The 11455-nt window shown below is 45.4% G+C and overlaps 1 long non-coding RNA gene across 2 annotated transcripts in view; it reads left to right on the top strand.

Annotated features, from left to right (window-relative positions):
- Positions 1-1057: 1057 nt before the first annotated feature.
- Positions 1058-11455, top strand: part of LOC125636441 (uncharacterized) — a 75649-nt gene continuing 65251 nt past the window's right edge. For both annotated transcript variants that reach the window (XR_007356598.2, XR_012668485.1), the window contains exon 1: positions 1058-1101. This is a non-coding gene — a long non-coding RNA (uncharacterized LOC125636441). The remainder of the gene's footprint in view (positions 1102-11455) is intronic.

The raw sequence follows: 11455 nt of genomic DNA, 5'->3' as shown, positions 1-11455 counted from the left end.
TTAATACAGAAGTGTTAAGACAAATGATTTTTTTAAATGTTTCTATAGGTGTAGTAACTTGAACAATGATTTTTCCTAGTTTCCTTTCTTAGCTTTTATTCAGGACTCATCATCTCTTCACTCTAAGGGCATGTCTACACTTGTCATTTAAAGCAGAAAAAGTCCCTTTTTTGCGCAAAAAACATGGGCGTGTCTACACTTGCCAATGACTTTTTGTGGTGAAAGAAGTTTCACCACAAAAATAAAATCACCTCCATGAGAGGCGTACAGTTCTTACTGGTGATGCTTTTTCAGCGATGTGCAAGTGAAGACCCGTTCTTCCTGTTTATAGAGCTTTTAGCCTCCGGAGGATATTCCACTCTGGCCAGCAGGTCTGCTACTCTGACGCCAGGTAAACAGACATTCACCCCTCCCCCTGTAAAGCCCCGGGCACTTTGAAACTTGTTGTTCTTGTTTTCTTGGCAAGTGCTCACTTATCATCTGGCCAGGTGACATTGGCTGCTCCACAAAGCAAATGATCTCCTGCTTGGAGCAATGCTGAGCTACTAGAGCTGATCAGTGTTTGGGGAGAGGGGGCTGTGCAGGGACCCAGGATGCCCCACGATCACCCCCCCCCCCCTTCCCACAAGACCTATTGTCAAAATGGAGAGAGCCGCACTGTGGGATAGTGCCCTAAAGCGCTGCTCTCATTGGGGATGGAAGTGCTGCAAATGTAAACACTTCCACAGGTGTCGGAGTAAGTGAGTACACAAACCAGCGCTTTTCTTTCGCCGGTTCGCTATCACCGTTGAAACTGACAGCGCAAAAACTCTGCAAGTGGAGACATAGCCTGAATATGTGCCTCCCCTTTTATGCTCCTGTTCCTTGTTTTCATTCTAGCAGCCCAATAAAGTCTGTGGTCTACATCCAAGACTTCCTCCTTGAGCCTCATGACAGGAAAGTGGTGCCTGAGCAGATGACTACACCTCTACCCCGCTATAACGCGATTGGATATAAGGCGGTAAAGCATTTCTCCTCCTCCCCCCTCCCTCCCCGGCTTGCGCAAGCCGGGGAGGGAGGGGGGAGGGGCGGAGCGGCGGCGCACTCAGGGGAGAAGAGGAGGTGAGCTGGGGCAGGGCGGGGAGCTCCTGGTGGGTGCTCTGCACCCACCAATTTTTCTCCCTGGGTGCTCTAGCCCCAGAGCACCCACAGCGTTGGCACATATGGCGGCAGCATGTCTGGCTCCGACAGGCTGCTCTGAGTGGCGTGTTAAGGGGGCTGGGCTGGGGGGTTGGATAACGGGCAGAGGGTCTCGGGGGGTGGTCAGGGCATAGGGAGCGGGGGGGTTGGATGGGTTGGGGGTTCTGAGGGGTCAGTCAGGGGGTGGGGCCAGGCTGTTTGGGGAGACACAGCCTTCCCCACCCGGCCCTCCATAGCAAGTTCCATATAACACGGTTTCAGCTATAACGTGGTAAGATTTTTTTTGGCTCCCGAGGACCGCGTTATATGGCGGTAGAGGTGTATTAGGAATTCTCCCTTTTCATCCAGTGATGATGGGTCCTAGGGTATGGAACATACAGTGTTCAGTGTTCATAATGATGTTGGCCCTTTGCTGAGGGGCAGCGAACTCTGGCTTTTGCAGTTGTTTTCTATTTGGAGCAGTAATTGTTGACAAGGAATTGGATATTTTCGTGGTGTAACTCGTTTATTTACAAAAAGTACATGCATCCTGTGTCTCTGATCCGTGTTGGTAACAGACATCACACACGCAGTTAACTGCCTGTTGCAGAAATCTCAGGGAAGACACCTTTGTCTTGGGAGCTGCGCTACCAGTGCTGGGAACTATTCCCCTCCTGGCGGTGGGAGAGAGCTCTCCCAGCGCTATGCCGCCAGCACACAAGCCACGTTAAAATGCTGCCACTGAAGACGTGCCCCAAGGCTGCTCGCTGAGGTCACATGGCCTGGGCGGGTGGGCCTGGGCAACTACCTTTCTTGTGTTGCAGAGCAGCTGCACAAAAAGGAAGCTCAGAGTTTCACCTGCCAAACAAATGTCCACACAGTGCCCTTATTAATGCCGAGTATATTAATTATTAAGTGTATTAATTAGTTATTAATTACACAGTCACACTGAATGCTTACATATCAATGACGCCGAATGTGCATGCTGTTAGCACCTTTTGCCATGTAATTGTGTATGCATATTGTTGGAACAGTGTGTTGGTTATGTAATTAGGTCTCTCAATGCCCTTCTGAATAGCCCTAATAGGCAAGGGGAAATCAAGTCAAAGCTGAAGTGACTTCCCCAGCGGTGCACATTGAATGAGTGATGGAAACAGAATTAAGATTTCCTGATTCTCAAAAGCTTTCAGTTCATTTTTAAAATGACCACTATTGTCCCGATACTACTTCTTCCCTTTTCCCCCATTTTTTTGCAGCTTGAACCAACTCTTATATATTTTCCAAATCTAGATCCACAGGTGAGCTGTGCTTCAAACTTCAAATTGTGATTTGACATCACATTGTTTACTATCACCCATTTTAACTGATAGGACAAAGTAAATATATGAAAACCTGAATCAAATTGATGCAGCTGCAAGTGTGGGGAGAAGAAAGAAGTTCATCCAAATTAGTCTGAACTTCACCATACCTATAGCATGCCCTTTAGGTTGTATTTATTCCTAAATTAAACCCTTTTCTTTTTCTGAAATCAAAGCTATTCCCATTCTAACTTTCCCATGCCATTTCATCTTATTTTCAGAAGAGCCCAGAAAGCAAAAATGACTCAAATGTTTTGCTCTACTGTCACTTACTAGTGTGATAGACCCAGGCCAGTTGGGTACAGCAGAGTAGCCTTATTGGGATCCAGGAAGTGGGCGGGCTTTGCCCGCCTACTGCTAAAGGATCCCCCCCCCAGCCCAAGGGGGAGGGGGGTCCACAGGACCTGGAAAACTAAATAATTACGAGGGACAACTAATGAACAACAGGGACAGGAGTGCGGTCAAAGGGTCAAATGAAGGGAACCTGACGGGGACACCGAGCAGAGAACCCCGGACAGCGCCCACCGCTCCTCAGAGGCGTCAAGGGAGTCAGTGGACGCCGCTTAGAGGAACTCTGCCCGGAGGTGTGAACAGACAGAGGATCGGAAATAGGCCCCACAGTCACAGGAGACTCCATCGGCCAACCTCCTCACCCTGGTTTTATAGATGGCCACTTTAGCCAGGGCCAGGAGGAGGCTGACCAGGAGGTCCCGCGACTTAGTGGGGCTACGGACAGGGAGTGCATAGATAAGGAGGTGCAGGGAAAAGTGCAACCAAAATCTTAACAAAATATTCGTGAGGAGCCGGAATAGGGGCTGCAGCCTGGCGCACTCCAGGTAGACGTGCTCCAGGGTTTCCCTCACGCTGCAAAAGGGGCAGGTGTCCGGGATTGGGGTGAACCGTGCCAAGTACATGCCCGTGCTCGCGGCCCCGTGAAGGAGCCGCCAACTGATATCCCCGGCAGGCCTTGGTACTAAGGTGGAATATAGGCTGGCCCACCGGGGCTCCTCACTCTCTAGAGGTGGCAGAAGGTCCCGCCACTTTGCGTCAGGGCGGGACACGAGGGTGAGGACGTGAAGGGTGTGGCACACGAGCATGTAGAGATGTTTCCTTGGCGCGGTCTGGAACCGGACTGGCTGCAGCTCACATAGCCAGCTCACGGTGAAGGGGCAGGGGGGTCGGTCGGGCCCACGGGGCAGGGGCCCGAGGAAAAGGTCCGGAGGGCCTGGGGTGGAGGGTGGATGGGGCATGTCCTCTCGTAGGACCTGGTCGAGATAAACCTGAGCAGCGGGCGGCAAAGTGGCCCTCACCTCCTGAAGTATGCGCAGGGGAGTACGAGATCTGGAGAGCCCCATGTGCTGAGCGAGCATCAGGGGATCTAGCCAGTCTACCCGGTCGTAGTCCAGGAGGTCTCCGACTCTGGTAACTTCCGCCAGGACCAAACTCTGGCGCAGAAGGCAGATATACTGGCCACTGGATTAAGTTTTCTGTTCCATGACTGACCAGAGCAGGGGCTGTTCCATGCTAATGAGAACACCTGACTCCAATTAACCTGCAAAGAGTCAGGTGAGGCCATTAAGCTAATGTGGCCACTTGACTCTAATTAAGGCCCTTCTAATACTATAAAAGGACTCATTCAAGTCAGGCAGAGAAGAGGAAGTGTAGCTGAAGGGCTGGTTAATGAAGACACTCTCAAGTCATTGGTAAGGGACCCTTAAGTTAAGGGTGAAGAAGGGAGAAGCAAGAGAGCTGTGGGGAAGTGGCCCAGGGAAAAGTAGCAACTCTGGCAGTGAAAGGTTGGCTGCTAACAGCTACTATCCTTAGGGTCCCTGGTCCAGAACCCAGAGTAGAGGGCAAGCCTAGGTTCCCCCAAGCCACCACTACAGAAACACCTCCTGGGGGGGGGAAAACAGGCCCCTCTCAGGGCAGGAGGCTAAACTGTGTTGGTATGAGGCCGTAAGAGCAACAGAGACTGTGGGAGTTCTCTCACCAACTTACTTGCTGGCTTATGATGAAAAGAGCTCAGTAGACTGTGTCCCTGGCCCTAGAGAGAGAGAGAGAGGCTACGTGGAGGGTTGCAGTGAGCCTCTGAAGCTAGCATAAACCGCCTGAAATCACGGGGACAAGGTCGGAGCTCTGCTACACTAGATACTGGCCGTGCTTTCAGAGGCTGTGTTTCACTTGATGGAAGTACATTACACCAAAAAGGTTATGAGGAAAATTGGTATGATTTATATTTCTCTTACAAATCTCTCTCTCTCTCTCTGTCCTTTTTAACATTTTTCGTTCTTGTCAGCTGTAGTTGGTGTGGAAGGAACCTGTAATCCTAACAGCATAATACCTGAGGACTTTTAATGTGGAAGTACTAAAAATAAAAAAGTTTGAACTGATTTAACATGTTTTACTTTTGAAACTTGTATGCAACCTATCGGCCCCAGCGCAGCTCTTTCCATTCATACACCTTCATGGTGACGCATCTTGCTATAAGTGACTCCGGTGGGTATCTCAGGAAATAAAACTACATCTGGCATTTTTTGCTGTTAGACATTTTGATCAAATGAAGGAAAAAATGTGATCTACAAAACTTTGTAGTTTCCCAAAGGTGTAATTGAGGTGAACTTTGATCAATGAAAAGTGTCAACATGTCTCAGGAAACCAAGTCTGTGATTAAAGGGTGGTTAATTGGCTACACCTTTTGTTAGAGAGAGAAGCTAGCTACATATATTGATTGCAAAGATTCGTATGGCTTGATTAACAAAACCTCTCAGCATCAATAAACTAATTGCTGGTTTTAAATTCTCAGTTTCACCCCAGTTATGTAAGTTGACATAAATAGCTTTGAAATGAGATAGGAAGAGGGTGGTGTGTGTGCGCACGCACGTGTGAAGGAGAAACTGCATATAAATGGAGGTCCGTTTTTTGTCTTGGACTGACCTGGTAAGGCCTAACCCTGTCCTTGCACTGAAAGGGCAAAACTAAGGGAGTTAAGATTTATTCTACTGGAGAAAATCCCAGGAACATTAAACTCTGGGGAAAATTAGATATTGGACAAGAGCTTGTAGAAATCTCAGGAAGTGGGCAAAAGTCTATTCTTACTTTGTGGGAAGGGTAATACTTACCTGAAGAAGGTATTTGTAGGCAGAAGAATTGAAGACATTGACACAGGAAGTAAGACTTGCCTTATTAAAACTGGAATTCTAAAGGAATCTGCAGTAGTAGTTTGTATCCTAGTGCAGGACAGAGGACCTAATCGGAAGCTGGACACTTCTGTGCTAGCTGTTGTACAGTCCCTGTCCTGAACAGTACCGTCTAACGTCCATTTCTGTCCTCTCTCTGTTAAATAATTTTCTATTCTTCCAGAATTCCCACTAGCAAGGATGGGACTACTTGAGAAGAAAGGTATGACTTGGCCTGAGTAAAGACAGCAGAATCTGGGCCTAAATAGACAACAGATGAAGCATCGGGGTGGCTTCAGCCTCGTCTCGGTGCAGGGAAGAGAGTGGGGAGACTGAGGTGGGCTAGACAGAAAATCAGAGGGGGGGGGGCTCCGTTATACATCTTGTGGGCACGCATACTTATTTATCTTTTTAACAATATGCACTTAAATGTGTTTGTATATATTTTTATTCTTTTTTTTGAGGAAAACAGACCTGTATTAAACTTCATCTAGGACAGGTCACTGGTCCAACATTGTATTCACAGAAAATAAATAGGAAAAAAACCTAAGTCAATAAACAAACAAATAACAAACAGAACATTTCTGGAAAATAATTACTGGTTAAATAATACTAATAGCTAGCTACTTTAAATCGGAGAATGTACTGTATTATATTTTAAAATTAGCCATTTGCACATGGCAAAGTAGGATATTTTTAAGATTTGGAGACTCGGAGCCATAATACAACAACTCATACTGCGCCATTTTAGATATTGGGGAGGGGGGCAACTTACACACCTGAGAAAACTAGTCTCTTTGCAGATAGTAATTTAGAAATTAGCTGACCGGAGCACTGTATCTAATTCCTATATAAAGAAAGAAAAAAGTATACAAACACCAATTAAGGCCATATTTTAAGTTTATATGTAAATTTAGAACAATTAAGAAACAATACATCAAAATATTCCCAATCCCAAGCCTTGAGGTATCAGTTTTGGAGCCTTAACACAGGTATCAGAAACACAAATTTGATACTGTGTACACTATCCTTAGTAGAGATAAATAAAATCTGTTTACTTTCTCTAACAGACACACACTGTTACTGCCATTATCTACTCTATTTTAGTCAATTGTTTTCAAATCCACTAAAAATGTATTTACTTAATTTTAACAATTTTTTTCTCCCATTAGGAATGGGAATTAATTTTTCTAATTATTTTGGCATTTATGTTTTCCAGTCACAATCATGTATGTGACTCACCAGCATTTGACTCCATCATTACTAGTATCAGACTTGGAACCGCATTTATTTTTGTGCAAATTTTAAGTTATTTTACAGATATAATTAAAAATACAGTCTGAAAATAAGCAACCTTCATGTGCACAGTGTCTAAAATTGTGTTTAGCTAATGTTGTTTTTTTTTTAACTGGCACTGCTAAGGTGAGTACAAGCTAAATTAACATTCTGGAAGGTGTGACCGGAATCCCAGGAAAGCCATGCTGAGGAGGTCACTCAATTAGGGTGAACTGCAAAGAATGGGGCAGACCATTCCCAAAGCTGGTGGACATTCCAATACTTAGATTTACCAAGCTAGCACAAAACAGCTTCTGTAATACCTCACTGGTTACCCAGAAGCCAACAACACAGTTCCCTTAAAGCAACCCAGCGCCAGGCCTCCAGCCAGACACCCAAGTCAAATATGATGAGGATTATTGAAAATCTTAATCATCATATAAGAAAGTTCTACCAATCCCAAAGGATCGGACACATTACCTCCCAAGTTAAGGAATATTCCAGATCTTACCCAAATACACGGTTACAGCCAATTCTTTTCTTTTAAAATAAATTTTAGTTTGGTTAATAAGAGAGCATATTGGTTAAAAGATCAATATACATACAGACATGAGTACAGTTCTGAGATCAGATTCATAGTAGAGATGGTGAATTTTGTAATTGCAAAGAGTTTTCAGAATTAGTGAATAGGTTATAGTCTAATGTCCATATTCAGGGTGATCCAGACAGGACTGTGGAGATCTCAGCCTTATGGCTTAACCTTCCTCTGCATGAAGCGTCAAGCAGATCTGAGATAAAAAGGATCAGGACCCAAGGGATCTTTATACAGTTCCAGGTCTTCTCTTGACAGGTCGGAGTCCTTAGGCGAACAATAGGCAATCATGGAGACTTTGAAGTAGACCTATTTCCTAAGCATTGCTAGTAATTAGCTACACAGATTAACATAGGGCAATTGCCTGTTTTCCACAATTCACAGGTGGTTTGCTATACATCTCAAAGAGAGGAATACAGTGATATTACTATGTTTACAGTTTATTTAAATGTTAAGATGTCCTTTTGATCTCTGAATTAACACAATACAACGTAATGGGGACTGTTTGATTACATTGTTAACCTCTAACAATATATATGTGTAAACACAAACATTATCTACCAAAATGTCTCTAAGGACTGAATTTGGGTCAGTTAGCCTGCAAGCGGCTTAACCCTTTCTGGCCATGTGTCACACTTTGTATAAGATTTGTTGCAATTATATAACAGTGGTATCAACAATGATTTGCATGGTCATATTTTAATTAGATAATGTCACAGAAGGATACAATTATTTGATTGTGCCACTTTAAATAATTAATGACAAAGCACAATATGGTAATAAAAGTAATAGTGATAATTACTCCAACCAGAATAGGTTAGGCATTTTAGAACTACTACTCAAATAATTCAATTTAAGCATAAGAGAGAAATCAAATTATGAAAAGCACAGACTAGTCAAAAAACATAACAGTACTGTAATCCTTAACAAACTTTGAAAGAATAAAATTACAGAAAATGTGTGCATTGCTCATTTCAATAGGAAGTACCGGTAAGTAACAGCAACAACACCTCTAATACTAGAAGTGTGTGTGTGTGTGTGTGTGTGTTTTGGGGGGAGTGTATGAGGGAGATGGTGTTGGGGGAGAGTGTGTGTGTGTGGAGTCTCTGTGCATGCCTGAGTGAGCGTGTCAATACAGTCTCTTTAAGCCGAGCTTGCAGGAGGCTGAACGCTTGTTCAGTGCACCTGCAGCGCCCACTTCTGAGTTAGAGGCACCAGCATAGACAGTCCCCCCGCACCCTAGCTCAGCAGAGATCCCTCTGCAGAGACTCGGGCCCAGTCACCTCTAGCATCGGGCGAGTTTCCCCCAGCGCCAAGCTAGCCATGGGTTAGCTTCCCAAAGAAGGGCAGACTGCTGCAGCAGGAGCTGGGTGGCTAGAGAGCAGCATTTGCTGGTCGGATGCCCAGCTTTGGGAGGGATGCATGGCGGCGGGTGAATCATAGGCTCAGGAGGCCAGTCCCTGGCCTGGGCCAACCCCTGGCCTGGCCCTGCTCCTCCCGCTGAAGCCTGCCCCCCCCCCAGCTCTGGGCTGCCCCCCCACACCCTGCAGTGCACCAGGTAGGCGGTGTGGCCCCTCTCCCCCAGCCCTGGAGTGTCGGGTGGGAGAGTGGCATGGCCCCTCCCAGAGCGCTGTGTGGTTGGGAGGGTGGTGCGCTCCCCATCCCCTGCACACCGGAAAGATGGCGTTGCTCCCCTCCCCTAGCCCCGGAGTGCTGAGGGGTGGGGTGCCTGCCTTAGCTACCCACCAACCATGGAGGGATGGCTATGAGAGGGCTAAGGCAAATTTTGGGGTAGCTATAGCCTGCACCAGAGCCCCCCCCAGTGCCACTCCTGGGAAGCATCCGGAAAAAGGATACGATATACAAGCTGAATTCGCAATATGTGTAATATGTTACAGCAGTCAAGTCTCAAACTGGGACCTCTTTGGATCAAAGGCACACGTCCCCACAGAGCATAAAGAGCACTGACTTTCTGAAGTGCAAGCTGGAGATGTGCTAAACTTGTCTCAGGGAAAAAGATGCTTGTTGCATTTCTCACAGCTGTCTTTAAGGAGTAGGGTTAGTTTTTGGAATAAACATTCAGAAGTCTGTTTCCTAGTAGTTAACCTAAATTACTCAAGGAATTTTTTGCTTCCCCAGTGAGTTCCAATCAGCATTGTAGGTCTGTGATTATTCACTGATACTGTGATTTGAAGTTAAGCTAGGTGCTGTTAGTTGTTTCAGATTACCTTGGAATGATTGAGGGCATTCTTACAACAGAAATTCTTCCATGTAGCCAGCAAGCTAGATGCTATTTTATTTCAACAGATTGTTGTTTCTGATTAATGATAAAATTGTCTTCGTCTTAGGAGAAGCTGACAAAGTCAATTTAAAAAAAGAAGCAAGACAATGAACAATTGAGATACTTGGAGAAGAAGTTTCTGAAATGACATGGCAAACTGTAGGGGATGATAGTATCAGAAACCTTAATTTGCCATTTAAGACACATGTCATTGTGTGATGTAAATGCACCAAAGAAGGCTGTTTTACTATTCTTCTACAATCTTGGATCGATGGCAAACAAGAACTGAGGACATCCATCAGCAGAGAAACTAACAGTACTTTATGAGAGAGGAAAAAGTGCAGGAATGATTCCAATAAATATCCTTAGAAGATGGCAGTAATTTATTTGGCTCCTGTACTAGCTTATGCTGGTAACAGTAAAGAACATCCATATTCAGTACTAGGTTAATCAGTCCTGCCCTCAGACAAATGGACATTTATGTATGTCCTATAGTAACAATGGTGTTTGCATGTGGGCAGAGATGACCTGTGCCTGCCGACAGTGGAGGGGCAGAGTGAAGGCATCTAGCTTTGCAGTGTTATTGTAACAAGCCAAGCAACAAATCTCGGGGGGTGACCTCCTACATTTCCCCCCCCCTCCACCCCCCTTCCCACACACACATTGCTTTTGCACGTGGGTAGTGACATAGGAGGGGCAAGAGTTACAAGGCTGTGTGGCTGTGACATGAGGACATGTCTAGGTTCCTAGCTGGCTAGCATGCCTGTTCTGGAATGCAGGCCACGTGAAATGAGAAGAGCCTACTGCTCCTTTTTACAAGAGCATGCACCCCATTTTGAGGTGTAGTGGTCTGAGCAGGTTTAGGTGACACTGTGTTAAATGCCTGGTCTCTGACTGGAGTAGCACTAACACTGCTGGAATTGCAACTGTGGGAGATTTTGAGGAAAATTGGTAGTGTAAAGGCTTGCAAAGAAAAGGGTATGCTTTTAATTCAAAATGTACTTGGACCATCAAAATTCTAGTAGTATTAAACTCTGATCTAAAAAATACTTAGGAAACGGTGTTCACATTCTGAGCTCCCTCTCTCCCTAACTTTTCCAGCATTGGCTCTTTGCTACATCCAGTCCCTAAGGCAAGAATTTCTTCTTTAGCTGTGTAACAGGAGGCAGTGCTTTCCTTTCTCTCCCCACCTCACTTTCTCTTTTAGGCAGTTAGCTTTTTATGTACCACTTAACTACTGCCATAAGATCGGCCCATATTGGCTCATGTCTTCACAGATGAGCCACAAAGGTAAAATGAAAGTTGACTCCAGATTTGTGTGGCTGCTCCTGCTAAGCAGGTGCTGGTGACAATCAGCAGAGAAATACTTTGAGAACCAGCTTTTAATGGCTGGTTGGGCCGCACGTTCAGAGGCTTCTGCTTCTCTTCTTGGGACCACTGTTGTAAGCATGAAATTTATGAATTTTGCAAGGTGCCAGTTGGATTTTAAAGCTGAAATGTTGTCATATGTTGACATAACTTATGTCGCACAGGGGTGTGAATAAACCATCTGCCCTGAGTGTCATATGTACACCAACATAAGCACCAGTGCGGACAGCATTATGTTGGTGGGAGA

Source organism: Caretta caretta, chromosome 5, assembly GCF_965140235.1.
Source record: "Caretta caretta isolate rCarCar2 chromosome 5, rCarCar1.hap1, whole genome shotgun sequence".
Lineage (NCBI taxonomy): Eukaryota > Metazoa > Chordata > Testudines > Cheloniidae > Caretta > Caretta caretta.
This window is presented reverse-complemented; position numbering and strand designations above follow the sequence as displayed.